The sequence below is a fragment of the Carcharodon carcharias genome, chromosome 8 (genome assembly GCF_017639515.1).
Source record: "Carcharodon carcharias isolate sCarCar2 chromosome 8, sCarCar2.pri, whole genome shotgun sequence".
Classification (NCBI taxonomy): domain Eukaryota; kingdom Metazoa; phylum Chordata; class Chondrichthyes; order Lamniformes; family Lamnidae; genus Carcharodon; species Carcharodon carcharias.
In genome coordinates, this window is record NC_054474.1 from 77,458,379 (window position 1) to 77,472,242 (window position 13,864).

The 13,864-nt window shown below is 42.6% G+C and overlaps 1 long non-coding RNA gene and 1 pseudogene across 1 annotated transcript in view; one reads left to right on the top strand and one right to left on the bottom strand.

Annotated features, from left to right (window-relative positions):
• LOC121280781 overlaps window positions 1–13,864 on the bottom strand; it is a 58,928-nt gene that overhangs the window by 14,239 nt on the left and 30,825 nt on the right. The window lies entirely within an intron of this gene.
• On the top strand, window positions 5,716–5,886 carry LOC121280780 (annotated as a pseudogene).

Below are 13,864 nucleotides of genomic sequence, written 5' to 3' on the forward strand. Positions count from 1 at the left end.
AGCTCAGATGGACAACTGAAGTGAACCCCAGCAGGCAGCATTGAAAATGTTCAGGACGCTGAGGTGAGTGTGATATGTGAAGGATCCCCATGCGTGGGAGAGTGCTTGCAAGAGGATCCAAACTTCTCCCTCCAGAATCACATGTTGGCCAGCTGCTCCCTCTGCAGTGACAGAGGATGAGGTTGAGGGTTTTTTAAATCCCCTTTTCTTATTTTGCATTTATTTTTATTTTTTATCCATTTTTCATTTGTATTCAGTTATTCATTGTTTTATCATCTTTTTTATTCCCTATTTATCCCTTTTCCCATCCTTTTTTTCCCAACCACTGCTCCCTCCTCCACCACCACCACCACCACCACCCCCTCCCCACCCCCCCACCATCCCACCCCCTAGGGACATCAGTTCCTTGTTCTATGTTGTTCTTTCACAGAGTGCTGACCCTTGTTCTGCTATTAACACATTCTGCTTTCTTACCTTTATGCCACTATCAGCACCTCCTTTAGCCCTTACCACTACCATTAACACTCCCTTTGTCTTTTCATCCATGACCCATGACACCTTCATTAATCTCTCCTTAGCCCTCATCTATCGCTGGCCTTCTATCCAGCTTCACTTGCTCCACCCACCTTAAACAGTATAAATTTAATTACATTTCTACCTCTCTTTAGCTCTGAAGAAGGGTCATATGGACTTGACACGTTAACTCTGTTTCTTTCTGCACAATCAGACCTGCTGAGTTTTTCCAGCATTTTCTGTTTTTATAATGGAAATAAGTAAACTCTGTTCATTGCAGACTTCCTGTGCTTCTGTATCAGGTCTATTCCTCTGGCAGATCACTTTGTCCTATTAATGTTTCCGGGAAAGCCACTCTGTACAATGAAAGAATGTTGCTTCTTTTTTTAGAAGGTCAGTATCTGGATTTAGGTGCTAATTTGCTGATCCAGACGGCAATTTAGTTGTCATTTTGAAGAACTGTGATGGGTGCAAATGTAAAATCTAGAAGAGTTACGAAGTTAAAAATGATTTGTTCAGGAGACATCTCTAGCCTACTTGAACTTTGCTCTCATTATTTATTTATCATCATTACCTCAATGTGTTATTCCTCTCCACAGTATCAATTATCCTATGGGCAAAATAATATACTCGGCCCAACATGCCCGATTGTAAAATGATGCCTGAAGACCTCGGGTGAGCGTCCCGACGTGCAGTCTCACAATATTTTGTTCGGCAAATGCACGCCGGAGTCGACTGCACGCCCGCCGACAATTAAAAGGTTTATTAAGGCCATTAAGAAGCTAATTAAAGTTAAATTTATGCTGTCTGTCCAACTTAACGGTTGGCAGGCAGGCGAAAAGGCCAAGCAGCCTTTACATTTTTAGGAAACCTCATCCGTGGATGTTGTGAGGTTTCGTAAAGCAAATAAATATCAAATGAAAAATTTATTTTGAATTAAAAACATGTCCCAGCTCATGTGACTGAGCCACATGAGCTGGGACATGTTTTATGACATTTTTATTTTCTTCATTTTTTTTTAAAAAAAGCTTCAATCTCCCTAAGGCAGCTCTTTTTCCTCCCCATTCCCGCACAGGCAGCGCTCAGCGCTGCCGCTCACGATCGATGCTAGGCAGGCCTTAATTGGCTTGTCTGCATGAAATCGCAGTACGGAGCCGATCGCGGGCAACGGTTGTCTTCCCGACCGCCCCCCACCCACCCCCGCCAAGCACCCCCACCAAATGCAAAATCCTGACCTATAATTTATTTTGTGTCATGAAATTTCTCCTCCAAGTCAGTTGCCATTCTGACTTAGAAATATATCACCGTTCCTTCACTGTCGCTGGGTCAAAGTCCTGGAACTCCCTCCCTAACAGCACTGTGGGTGTACCTACAACATATGGACTGCAGCAGTTCAAGAAGGCAGCTTGCCACCACCTTCTCAAGGGCAATTAGGGGTGGTCAATAAATGCTGGCCTTGCCGACGATGCCCACATCATTGTGAATGAATAAAAAATAGTGGTATTCCACCACTCACATGGCACTGAAGTTCTGCACAACAGTGGTGGGTTGGGATAGGACTATAGTTACTTTCTTGAATAATATTGAAATAAATGTTTTTGTAATACCATCAGTTTACTTCTTTCTAAATGCAGTATAGCTGACTGATATCATTACCATCTGTTCGAGTAGTATTCCATGTCTCTCCATAAACACAGCCAAATTCAAATGAGATAGCTCATTCACTATTCTAAACATCCACTTCCTCCACCACAGGCATGCCATGGCTGCAGTGTGTACCATCTACAAGATGTACTTGGCAAGGCTTTTTCAGCAGGTACCATCTAAGACAGGACCACCTAGCGGGACAAGAGTAGCAGGTTCATGGGAACAACACTACTTTCAAGTACTCTTCCAAGTGACAAGCCATCTCGACTTTGACAAATTTCTTCACTATTGCTGGATCAAAATTCTGGAAATCCCCACTGTTTAAGTATCTTCAGCGCACAGACCGCAACAATTCAAAACAGCCCACCTGCACCACCTAGGTGATACCCTAGGACAACTAGGGACACACAAAAAATACCAGCTTTGCCAGTGACACCCACACCTCAATTTTTTTATTTTTAAAAATAAATCAGTCACTACTCCCAGTTCATTGGTACTTGCTGATTTTGCCTGTTTTAATGTAAAATCACTGACTCTTGTAGACCCTCGTTTTCCTTTATTTCAAGCCTGTAGATATAGGCCAGTCCTCTGAACTCTTGGGGAAATGTGCATTGATCAGGACACACTGCCAGACCTGCCACAAAAAGCTGTATGTGTAAATTGCAGTCACATTACAATGCTTGGAATATTTTTCATGAGCTGGTTGCTATGAATTTGCTGTCACTAAGCAATGCACTTAAATGATACACAATCAGGACTCCAAGGACATATGGGAAAACAGCACTAACTCTACTGATATGTGAACACACAGCTCAGACTTCAGGGACATGAGGGCATTGTCTCAGACAGCAGGCGGGCCAAACAATTTCCAGCAATACCCCTGGGTATCTCCAGGAGCTCTCTCTGCATCTCTCTCTCTCCCTCTCATGGGTATCTCTGAGCTCTGTCTCTCTCTCTATTTCCTGAGTGTATTGAGCTCTATCTGTCTCCTTCAGGTTGTCACTCAGCCTCCATCCCGATTCCATCAGCAAATAAATCTGATCAGAGTTCCCTTTGCTTTGCAATAATTTTTAAATTCACCAATTCTAATATTTGAACTTTACTGTGCTTCAGTATTCTTTCCTGTGTATAGTATACCACTGCAGAATATTGGATAAAGTTACTTTAAAGTTTTTCACGCGTCTCATTGCATTTTCATTATGGACTTTGTTTTGTAAGCTATGAGGCAATTGGATTTCACAATAAAAACAACCGAGTTGTAGAAATCCCTAATAGAAATCCCGAAATCCAATGTAATTAAAATGCATTTACTCAGTCACCTTGAAGTAGTGCCCTTGATTTAACATAACAGCCTTTATTGAGAGCTAGTTTTCACTTGTTCAATTGCTTTTTTGACTTGTCTGCTTTTTTGTGTTTTTTAGATTGGCATGTATCTAAATCAGTACATTGTTTATTCACAGAGAAGAGGAAAAGGGTTTGGGGCCTCCCATGGGATGAAAACAGGGCAGTAGTACCCTCATAAAGTGCTCTGTTTCCCCCAATGACATAGCCTTTCCTCTCTTATCCTCAGGCCTGCTGCTGAAAAGCCAGATCACATGTTCAAGTCACAGGTGGTAGGCCCTTTTAATATGCATAGTAGCAACCTGATTACCGTTTTTATTATAGCATGGAACGTATGATGTGCGTATTCCACACAGTATCAGTGACAGCCCAGCTGAGCAGAGGCCTGGTGGGTAAGTTTTAATTTATTTTACTGTGGCTGGGAGGAGCAGGAGTGCTCCTCCAGACTCCACAAAAGGAACCTGCACCACTTCTTCACCAGGTTCCCTGCTTTGTCCTTCTTCCAAGGCCAAGTTATCTTTCCTGAATTCTGATGGAAAGTTAACTCTGTTCCTCTCCACAGATACAACCTGGGCTGCTGACTATTTCCAACATTTACTGTTTTAATCTTTCCTGAAGTTCAGTTCCTAAAACTGATGCAGTGGCCCAGATAATTGGCTAAGACTCTATAGAACTGAAACATCATTACCTCACTTTTCTAGCCTCCTTGAGACAAAGGTCAACATTCCAGTTGTCTTTTCGATTACATTTTGTATCTGTGCACCAGCTATCTGTGATTTGTATACGTTTCTGTAACTTGTGACTTGTAGGAGGTAATGTGACCTTTATTGCTTTAGTTCCTTAAATTAAGAACTTTAGCTTAATTTCTGGTCTCATAGATCAGGGACCACCAACACATCGATCGTGAGCAACTGCTAGCTCGCCATCTGCTAATGAGTCGCTCACATTAAGATTTGGAAAATAACCAATATTATCACAGGATTCAAGTCATATAGTTATTTTCCTGCCTCAAGCTAACTGGTTTGCCAACTTTTGTAAACGACACCAGCGCCTGAGTCAACGTCATGCCTTATGTGCAGTTCCGACCACCGTAAGTAATAAATGGGCAGCAATTGCAACCTGCCATAAGTGAGGATCGACATAAGTCAAGAAGCATCTGTACTAGCACAACTCTGCTTGCTAGCGTACGGCAGAAAAAATAATCTACCCTTGTTGCCATCATGGATGCAGAGGCAGGTCCACACAAAAAAAGGCAAAAGACGTATTATTTCCATCAAGAATGGGAGAACGATTTTTTATTTTCAAGCATTAAAGACAAATGTGCCTGTTCAATCAAGAGAACTCTGGTCCTTGACAGCTGAACTTACAGGTGTTCTCAATCAGATTTTAGTCCCAAAAGATCTTTAAATTACTTAATTTTTTCTAATTCATTCACGGGATGTGGGCTGTGCTGACTGGCTGGCTGTTAATTTAACAAATCATCTGCTTAATTGATCACTATGAAATTGATCCAAGTCTTAAATTGGTGATTTAATGACCTATAAAACCTGCTGGGCTGGGGCTCTCCAGGAGCAGGGTTAGAGATCCCTGGCTTAATATGTACCCTTATCAATCCATATATTTTCAATATATAAAAGCAAAAAACTGCGGATGCCGGAAATCTAAAACAAAAACAAAAATAAAAATACCTGGAAAAACTCAACAGGTCTGACAGCATCTGCGGAGAGGAATACAGTTAACGTTTTGAATCTGTATCACTCTTCAACAGAACTAAGGAAGAGTCATATGGACTTGAAATGTTAACTGTAGTCCTCTCTGCAGATGTTGTCAGACCTGCTGAGTTTTTCCAGGTATTTTTATTTTTGTTTTTATTTTCAATATATGTTTTAGTAGCCTGGGGTATTTTTCATTAATCAGAAGTAGATTTCATGAAAGAAAAGGTTGGCGACCCCTGTTGTAGATCCTCAAATCCGTAGGATTGTACCTCAGGGTAACTCAACACATCAGATGTGTGAGTTTTATGTTTTTGGTTATCAGGTTTGCTTATTCCAATGAACTCTAGCTGCGCTCTTGATATTAACACATTAGATGGTGCTTGAAACAATACAGGCAGAGAGACCGATTAACTGAACAAGCAATGGTAGTTTATTGGAACTAGGAACAGGGCACTAGCGCATGCACAGCCCGGCCTCTCTCTTTCTGTGGCTGGCCGTCATGGGTCATCAGCAGCTTTACTGGTCCCCCCCCAGGAAATTTGGCCAGGGCTCCGGCTCATGCCAAGTCTGTGCGGACTGACACGGCCTGATCCAGAAATACGGCCTCAACATGTGCCGTCAGTGCTTCAAACAATATGCTAAAGATATCGGCTTCGTCAAGCTGGACTAATTTACAAAAGGAGAAGGAATGCATTCTGATGCAGTGTGAAATGGAAATGCAGCATGTGTTGAACAACTTTCTACTGTCTTCGCCTGGAAGAAGCAAACTTGTGATGCTCCAGTTTTGTAAGTAAAATTAAATTGTCCTTAAAAATAAAACACCATTTGTGCTTCTTCAATCACCTCCAACTCTAGACTTAGTTATCCAAGTAGCCCCTGCGGTGTAGCAATTGGTCAGTCTAGTCACATGGTCAACTAACGACATTCTCTTAAAGGTACATAGCACTCTACCACAGTGAGGTCTCTGTTTAAAAAACCCCATGAATACAATGCAAACTGACTGACATATATTAGTGTGTCTTAGAGTTTCTGTGGCTTTATTCTGCCATAATAAAACAACTCAGCAATGTTAATGTACTGAATATAACAGTGATTGTATATCCATTCTGTACTGTGATGAGAAATGAAACTCAGTGTTTACAAGAAATGTTTACTTAATCGTCTGTTACAGGTATTGATAGTTATTTTAATGGATTTCATTCATAATTGATTGTAGTAACCTCAGTATGTTTCTGGTATGTACTAGGATGGATGGATGTACTAGGTTGTGTATCTTATGAAAAGGGACTCAGGTAGATACTCAAAACTAGTTTATTTACACTATGTAAATTACATTCAGGGTGGGTTATTAATTGGGCACATCTACCCTGAGTGCTGCCTGTCTACTGTACAGAGTCTCTAGCACATGACTGCTAATGTCACAGTTACATCATAGTCTACACCACTCATTTGCATATCTATTCTATTAAACCATTGCACTACCTCTCCCCCGAAGTATACCATCTACTTTTTTAGTAGGCTATTACCATGTCCAAACTATTTACATCGCATTTACTTACATAACTTTGGCTCTGCCATCCCCTCCCCCCCAGACTCCCCCAGTTAGAGATTAAGTCTCTGCAGAGCCTTCAGCACCCTTCTGGACCTTGTTGCTGTGATCGCCAAGTGGAGCCGGTTGTCTGGAAGTGGGTCCTGGAGTGGGTCAACATTTCACTTAGCACTCAAAGTAATCTTAAGAGTCTTCATCCCACATCATGTGGTAATCAAAGACCTGTGGCCTGATGGGTATCAGCAAAATGAGGGCTCTCTTGTTGAGTTGGGAAGTACCAAACAGTGCCTGGACCAGGTATGATTGTGGGTACTCCGTTCTGATAAGGACCACACTTTCTGCTTCATGATCATGGATCCAAACTCTCTGGCATGGAGCTAAGGCTGCTAGGGTCTTGGTCCTATGTCTAGAGTTGTATAACTGTTGCTGTTTCTCACGGAGGCCCATCTCCCTGTTTCTCACCTTCTTGTAGTCAGCAGGGGTAATGTTAGATTCAAGGTTTCTTGGCAATAGAGGAACTTGTGTCTTTAGACATCATCCTTGGGCAATTCTGCTGGAGAGAATCCATTAGCTAGAGGTACCGTAGCTCAGTAATGCAACAGGACTGAACACTAGTCAAAATATTTAGACTGTAGGGTCTTGCTGGTCCTGACTGCTCATTCAGCCTCTTCATTAGCTAATGAAGATGCGAGCTGGTGACATGAGTGATCCCATTATCAGCAGTGAATTTCCTGAAGTAGTCATTAGCAAATTGTGGACCTTTATCTAAGATGATTTCATCAGGGAAGCCACGTGTATAGAAGATGGTCTGCAGCACCCTGATCACCAACTCAGCTATAGTGGTGTGGCGTCTGGCTACTTCCAGCCATCTAGAGTAGCAATCCACAGCAATGAAGTATGTCTTGACCTGATGACCCAAGAGGTTGAGCCCTAATTTCTACCATGATTTGTATGGAAAACTGGGTGGCACCAGGGGTTCCATGGGCATCTGGCTGTCAATGCAGCAAGCATGACAGAAGAGAACAAAATCTTGGGTAGCCTGTATAATGTCCGGCCACCACAGGTTGCATTGCGTGTGCTCTGCACTTTACAATCCCTAGGTGGCCTCCATGGAGCCTGTGAAGGATCTCTTCTCACATGGGCTTCGGAGTGACCAGGCAGAGAACAAAAACTAAGAGGTTAAATGTCCGCATTGCTCATGGTATTTATGGATGAGTTGGTCTGCGCGGCCTTAGACCACCCTTGGAGGCAGAACTCTCATACTTCAGCACATTCCACATCCTCTTTTTGTGCTTGTCAGATTTGTGGCATAGATCAGCAGTGAATTCATTATGGTTGAAGGGAATGCTTCCACTTCAGTGACAAGTATTAAATCCAAGGCAATAGGTTGGTCTGCTGTAGCTCCGGAGAGAGCATCAACCATGGATTGCAATTTTCCTGGAATGTAGATGCCCGTGTATTGATGACACATCAAGCAAAGGCGAAACCATGAATGCATGAAGGCGTTTTAACATGAGAACATAAAAACATAAGAAATAGGAGCAGGAGTAGGCCATTTGGCCCCTCAGGCCTAACCCCGACATTCAATAAGATCATGGCTGATCTACCCCAGGCCTCAACTCCACTTTTGTGCCAGCTCCTCATATCTCTCAACTCCCCAATACTTTAAAAATCCATCTCCCTCCCCTTTAAATACTTTGTGATCTAGCCTCCACAACTCTCTGGGGTAGAGAACTCCAGACATTCACCACCCTCTAAGAGAAGAAATTCCTTCGCATCTCAGTTTTAAAAGAGTATTCTGTTCTCGCTTATCTTATTCTGTAACTATGTCCCCTAGTTCGAGATTCTGCCACTAGAAACATCTTCTCAACTTCAACCCTACCAAGCCCTCTCAGAATCTTGTACGTTTCAAAAAGATCACCTTTCATTCTTCTAAACTCTAATGAATAAAGGCCTAACCTGTTTAGCTATTCTTGATAAGTCAACCCCTTCATCCCAGGAATCAGCCTAGTGAATCTCTTTTGAGCCTCAAATACCAGTATATCCTTTCTTAAATACGGGGACCAAAACTGTACACAGTACTCAAGGTGCAGCCTCATCAACACCCTCTACAGTTGTAACGAGACTTACCTATATTTAAAATCCAACCCTCTAGCATTACAAGCCAAAATTTCAATTGCCTTCTTAATGACTTGCTGCACCTGCATGCTAACTTTTTCTGTTTCATGCACAAGAACACCCAGATCCCTCTCTGCTGCACAATTTTGGAGTCTCTCTCCATTTAAATAATAGCCTGCCTTTTGATTCTTCCTACCAAAGTGCATGACCTCACACTTTCCCACATTAAACTCCATCTGCCAAGTTTTAACAATCTCCATGGAATTCAAGAGGGTAATGAGGGGTTTGTGATCACTCTCAATTTGGAAGGTAAAGCTCATCAAGTAGTCAGAGAACCTTTCAATGGTTCATGTGGCAGCCAATGCTTCCTTCTTGATGGTGACATGGCGTTGTTCTGTTTCTGTTAATGCTCTGGATGCGAAGAATACTGACTTCCTGTCACCATTCTTCTGGAGTTGGATAAGAACAACACCAAGGCCAGGGGAAGAAGCATCTGCAGCTACTATGGTAGGAAATGTTGGAACATAGTGTTCCAGTACATCTGAAGAGAATAGCCTGTCTTTAATGTGGTCAAATGCATTGCGTTGTTCAGTGCCCCTGAACCATTGCTGACCTTTCTGTTGGAGATCCCATAGTGGTTCTGTGATGGTGGCTGAGTTTGGCATAAACTTGCCTACCTGGTTTACCATGCCTAGGAACTGCTGGACATCTGTGAAACACATGGTTTGGGCAAAGTCAGTAATGGCTTTTATTTTGTGAGGGCCCACCATGATCCCCTGTCTTTGGATGATATGGTCTAGAAATTTGATAGTGATCTTGATGAATTCACATTTGTCATTCAACGTGAGACCTGCTTCCTGGAAGCCTTAAGAACTTCTCAGATACTGTGGTCATGTTCTCCTCTTGTGGAGCCATGGACAACGATGTCATCCATGTGGCAGATGATTCCTTTTTTGCCTAAGATCGTGGATATGATGCGCTGGAATATTGCTGGGGCTGATAACATGCCAAAAAGAAGACGATTAAAACAATTACAGCCAAATGGCATGATAAAATTTGTCAGCAGCCTGGACTCCTGATCGAGAGGTATTTGTCAAAACCCACTATTAATGTCAAATTTGATTGGCAAGCTTCATCAGGCTGTCATCCACAAACACCATTGGGTGGAATTCCATTTGGACTGCTTTGTTTAAATGTGTGTGGTCCATGCACAACCGGAGTTGGCTGTTTGATTTGGGAATTGTGACCAACTGGGAAAACCACCAGGTTAGCTGTGGGAGTTGTGAAATTACATACCTGTACAGCATGCGGTCAAATTCCTCTTTGACATTCAGTAGCATAGGATATGGTACCCTCCTTCAGGCTGCCCCATACCTCAAGAAGTTATTGCACCTCATCTTCCAATAGCAGCTTCTCTATGGGCCATCAAGACTTTCAAATGTGTGGGGTAGCGGCAGTGACTGCTTGTCCAGTGCTGCCATCACTACCCTTTTCCGTTAGCCTCTTCCTTAGCCACTCTTGCAGGACGTCAGTCCAAACAGGGTTTGTTGCCATCACGGGCTGTGTGTGTTCCGACTAGGGCACCAACTCTTGCTTAGATTGGTGTCACCACCACTGCTACTATGTTTGATGGATATGCTAGATCATATATCTTATGAAAAGGGACCGTAGCCTGACTCAGGTAGTTATTAAAACTAGTTTATTTATACTCTGTACAATATATGCAAGGTGGGTTACTTGTTCTGAGATGGATCCTTCCACCTTGGACTCTAGGTGTGGGTCTTTGTTCTTCAACAGACTGTAGACATAGTCCGGTATCTGCTTAACATTAGTACTACATCTGAACAGGTTACAGAATAAGCACATTGCACCTAGGCATGATTCCAACCTCTTTCGAGAAAGAGTCTAACACATGACTGACTGATAACAGTGATACATCATTATCCATATCATACATTAGCATATCATATCTGCTACCCCTTTATATTATACCTTCCCCCAATTATATTATCCTTTTTTTAACAACAACATGAAACTATATCTTTAATTATTTACATTTCATTTCTGGAACTCTCTTTTTTAGCACTACAGTTTCTAACCATATCCAACTCCTACTCTTCTCCTCTCCAAGTCACAGGCCTGGAGAATTCAATCTCCCAAAGTATTTTTGGACCTTAGCAAAGACGTCTTAGAGAGATGTGGGGTTTCTTCTGTATCTGAAAGGACGTCACTTTATCAGCATTGCTGTCAGCATAGCTGGGAAGCAGAGTGTAGGGTTCAGGATGATTTAACTTCAAGGACAATGAAGACTTTTCAACAAAGGACTGATCCAAAAGCGAAGACTGAAGAGAATCGACCTTTGGACCCAAGAGGCCAGAACAGAAGAACTCAGGACACTCTGTGGAACTTGTTGCTCCCTCAAAGGACACTGGGAAGAAACTTCAGAAAAGGGATAATCTTCAACTCCAGGGAAGACTGTCACAGCTGTACCATCTACTGCTGTATCAAAGGTTGAAAAGGCATTGAAGATCTGCGATTTCAATTAAACTAGACGACAAAGGGGAAAACGATCAACTTCCTGTAAGACTGTCAGGAAAAGAGATGATTTTCCAATGACATCTCAGGAGGACTAATTATTTTCTGCAGGCAGTGGTAAGAGAGCCACACTTCTCCCTGTATGAGGTTGCTCCACTATGGGCAATTGGAAGAATTGCTGAGAATATGGAGACAAGACAGCCTCATCTTCTGTAATGAGAGGAGTTTCCTGTAGACAATCAACTCAGGTACAAGGTTGCTGCGTAGGATTCTGCAACTTCAGTAGTGCTAAAGATTCTGCTGCATCTTCTGTGCTGACCCCCAGCTCTGGAGAGAAGAAGACTTTCAGCTGGGATTGTGGTAATTGACTTTCACCCTGGGAAGGCACCTGCTATTTAGCAGTGTGATCCTCTATGGATTCTGACCTGGATTCAGGCAAAGAATCCTCTTTGGAAGACTCTTCATAAACAACAGGAGATAAAGTAATCAGTACAATGGTAGATTCAGTGGAACTTAGATCTGAATGCTGCTCAGCCATTAAAAACACAGCTGAATCATCTAAAAAGACAACAGAAACTTCATAAGGTGCATCCATTAACGGGAAAGACAAATCAGTCTCTAGAACCTCAGCTTCCAAGAGGTCACTCAGTACTGCCAGGGATTCTTCCCCATCACTTTCTCAGAAGAGCCAATTCATGTCCAGCAGGTCTTCATGGCGATGGTCGCTGACTGCTACAGTGCCCTCTGTATCCTCCACTTCTGGCCCAATCTCATGAAGAACTGAGAGAATCATAACTTCCACGTCTGCCCTAGATCTAGTGGATGATGTCCCTGTGAAAGAAAGGAACTTACTGTTGACTGCATAAACTTCCTCAGCTTCTGAAGGCTTCTAAATAAAAGGTTGAAGATTGTTGCATGAAAGACAGTGAGTCATGCAAATGATGAGCATGATCTGATTTTTCTAGGATTCCTAGATGTATGCCAACATCACCACTCAGTAAGGATGTACGTTGATTGTGAAAAACATAGAGAAAATCAATGATCTGTTTCTCCTTGGAGCTAAGAGGATTGTCTTAATTGTAACTTTAAAGAATGTAGTGACTGTAGCTTTAAGACTTATTGTGTTATATAGTATCACATGACAGTATGAATGAATCAGCTCTAAGCTCAGAGAACCTTAGAGTGGGAGTTCTTCTTGTAGTTGTGGAGCTTGATGGAAGCATGTAACTGCTGCTGCAGCCTGTAGATAAAGTTTGATGTTTCTAATGAGAAACCTGTCTGGAAAATCAAGTCCATAACAAGGAGCAATAATCCTGCCTTTGATTGGAAGGTCCATGCCACGTGGAACGTGTAACTTGATGTCTGATGGATGAAGGGTCATTGGCTGATGCCAGTTGAGGTCATCTGCTCTAGTGTCAATTTTAAAGTGGTATCAAGCTTTGGACTTGGGCTGTCACCGACCAGTAGTCTGGATGAAGACTATCTATTTCCCCTAGGAGCTCTGTAATTTCGCCTTTTTCTTGACTTTCCATTTCTTGGAAGGAATGAGTTTCACAAATACTTTCTGGTCTTTGACTTGGATTAAAATTGCTGGATTTGCAGAAATGTTTGTATTGTCCAGTTTTGCCACACTGGAAGCATTCCGCGCCCCCTGTTGGGCAGTCTTGGCTTCTACGCTGGGTTTTCACAACACAATGCAAGTAACTCAAAATGGCTGCCGGCGTGGAATTTCCCGCCTTTTCACTTGGTTTGGCGGGCTTTCTTATTGATAGGGCTGCTGCCCGTGGGCCTACCCAATCTATGGAGTCATGTGAAACCTCAGAGCCGCCCTGAATTATAGCCAATTAAATGCTCTAAGCTTGGCCTGCCTTGCAAACTGGACCGCTTGTTACAAAGTAAGATCATCTTTGGTCTGTAGAAAGTCAGACACCCACGACTATGTGTTCATGGATTAGCTCATCCGTCAGCGCCCCATATCCGCAAGATGGTGATATAGGTCAGTTCGGAATAATTCAACCAATTCTCCTGGTGGTTGCAAGTGTTGGTTAAAACGTGCTTGCTCAATTAAGAAATTTTGCTTCTGACTAAAATAGGTGTCAAAGGCTTTAATAATGGATTCAAAGTCTCCAGTGGACTCCAGCATCTCTTAGGAGAATGTCATCTGCTACTGGACCTACTGCATAAAGAAAGAAGCTAACTTGGGGTTTTTGCTCCTTTTCATGAAGGTCTGATGCAGCTCGGTACTGGAGAAAATGGTATTTCAATAACTCCCACTGCTGGCCTCTCTGCAGGCCTTTGAGGCAGTCAAATGGGTGGGACAAGGGCATGGACTGCTCACCAGGTATGGTTATCATTACCTCTTGCCTGTGTGCCTCCTTCATCTGCCAAATTTTTTCGAGCTGCTTTCAGATGTTTCTTCACCCTGTGGTTCCTTCGATAATGCCAA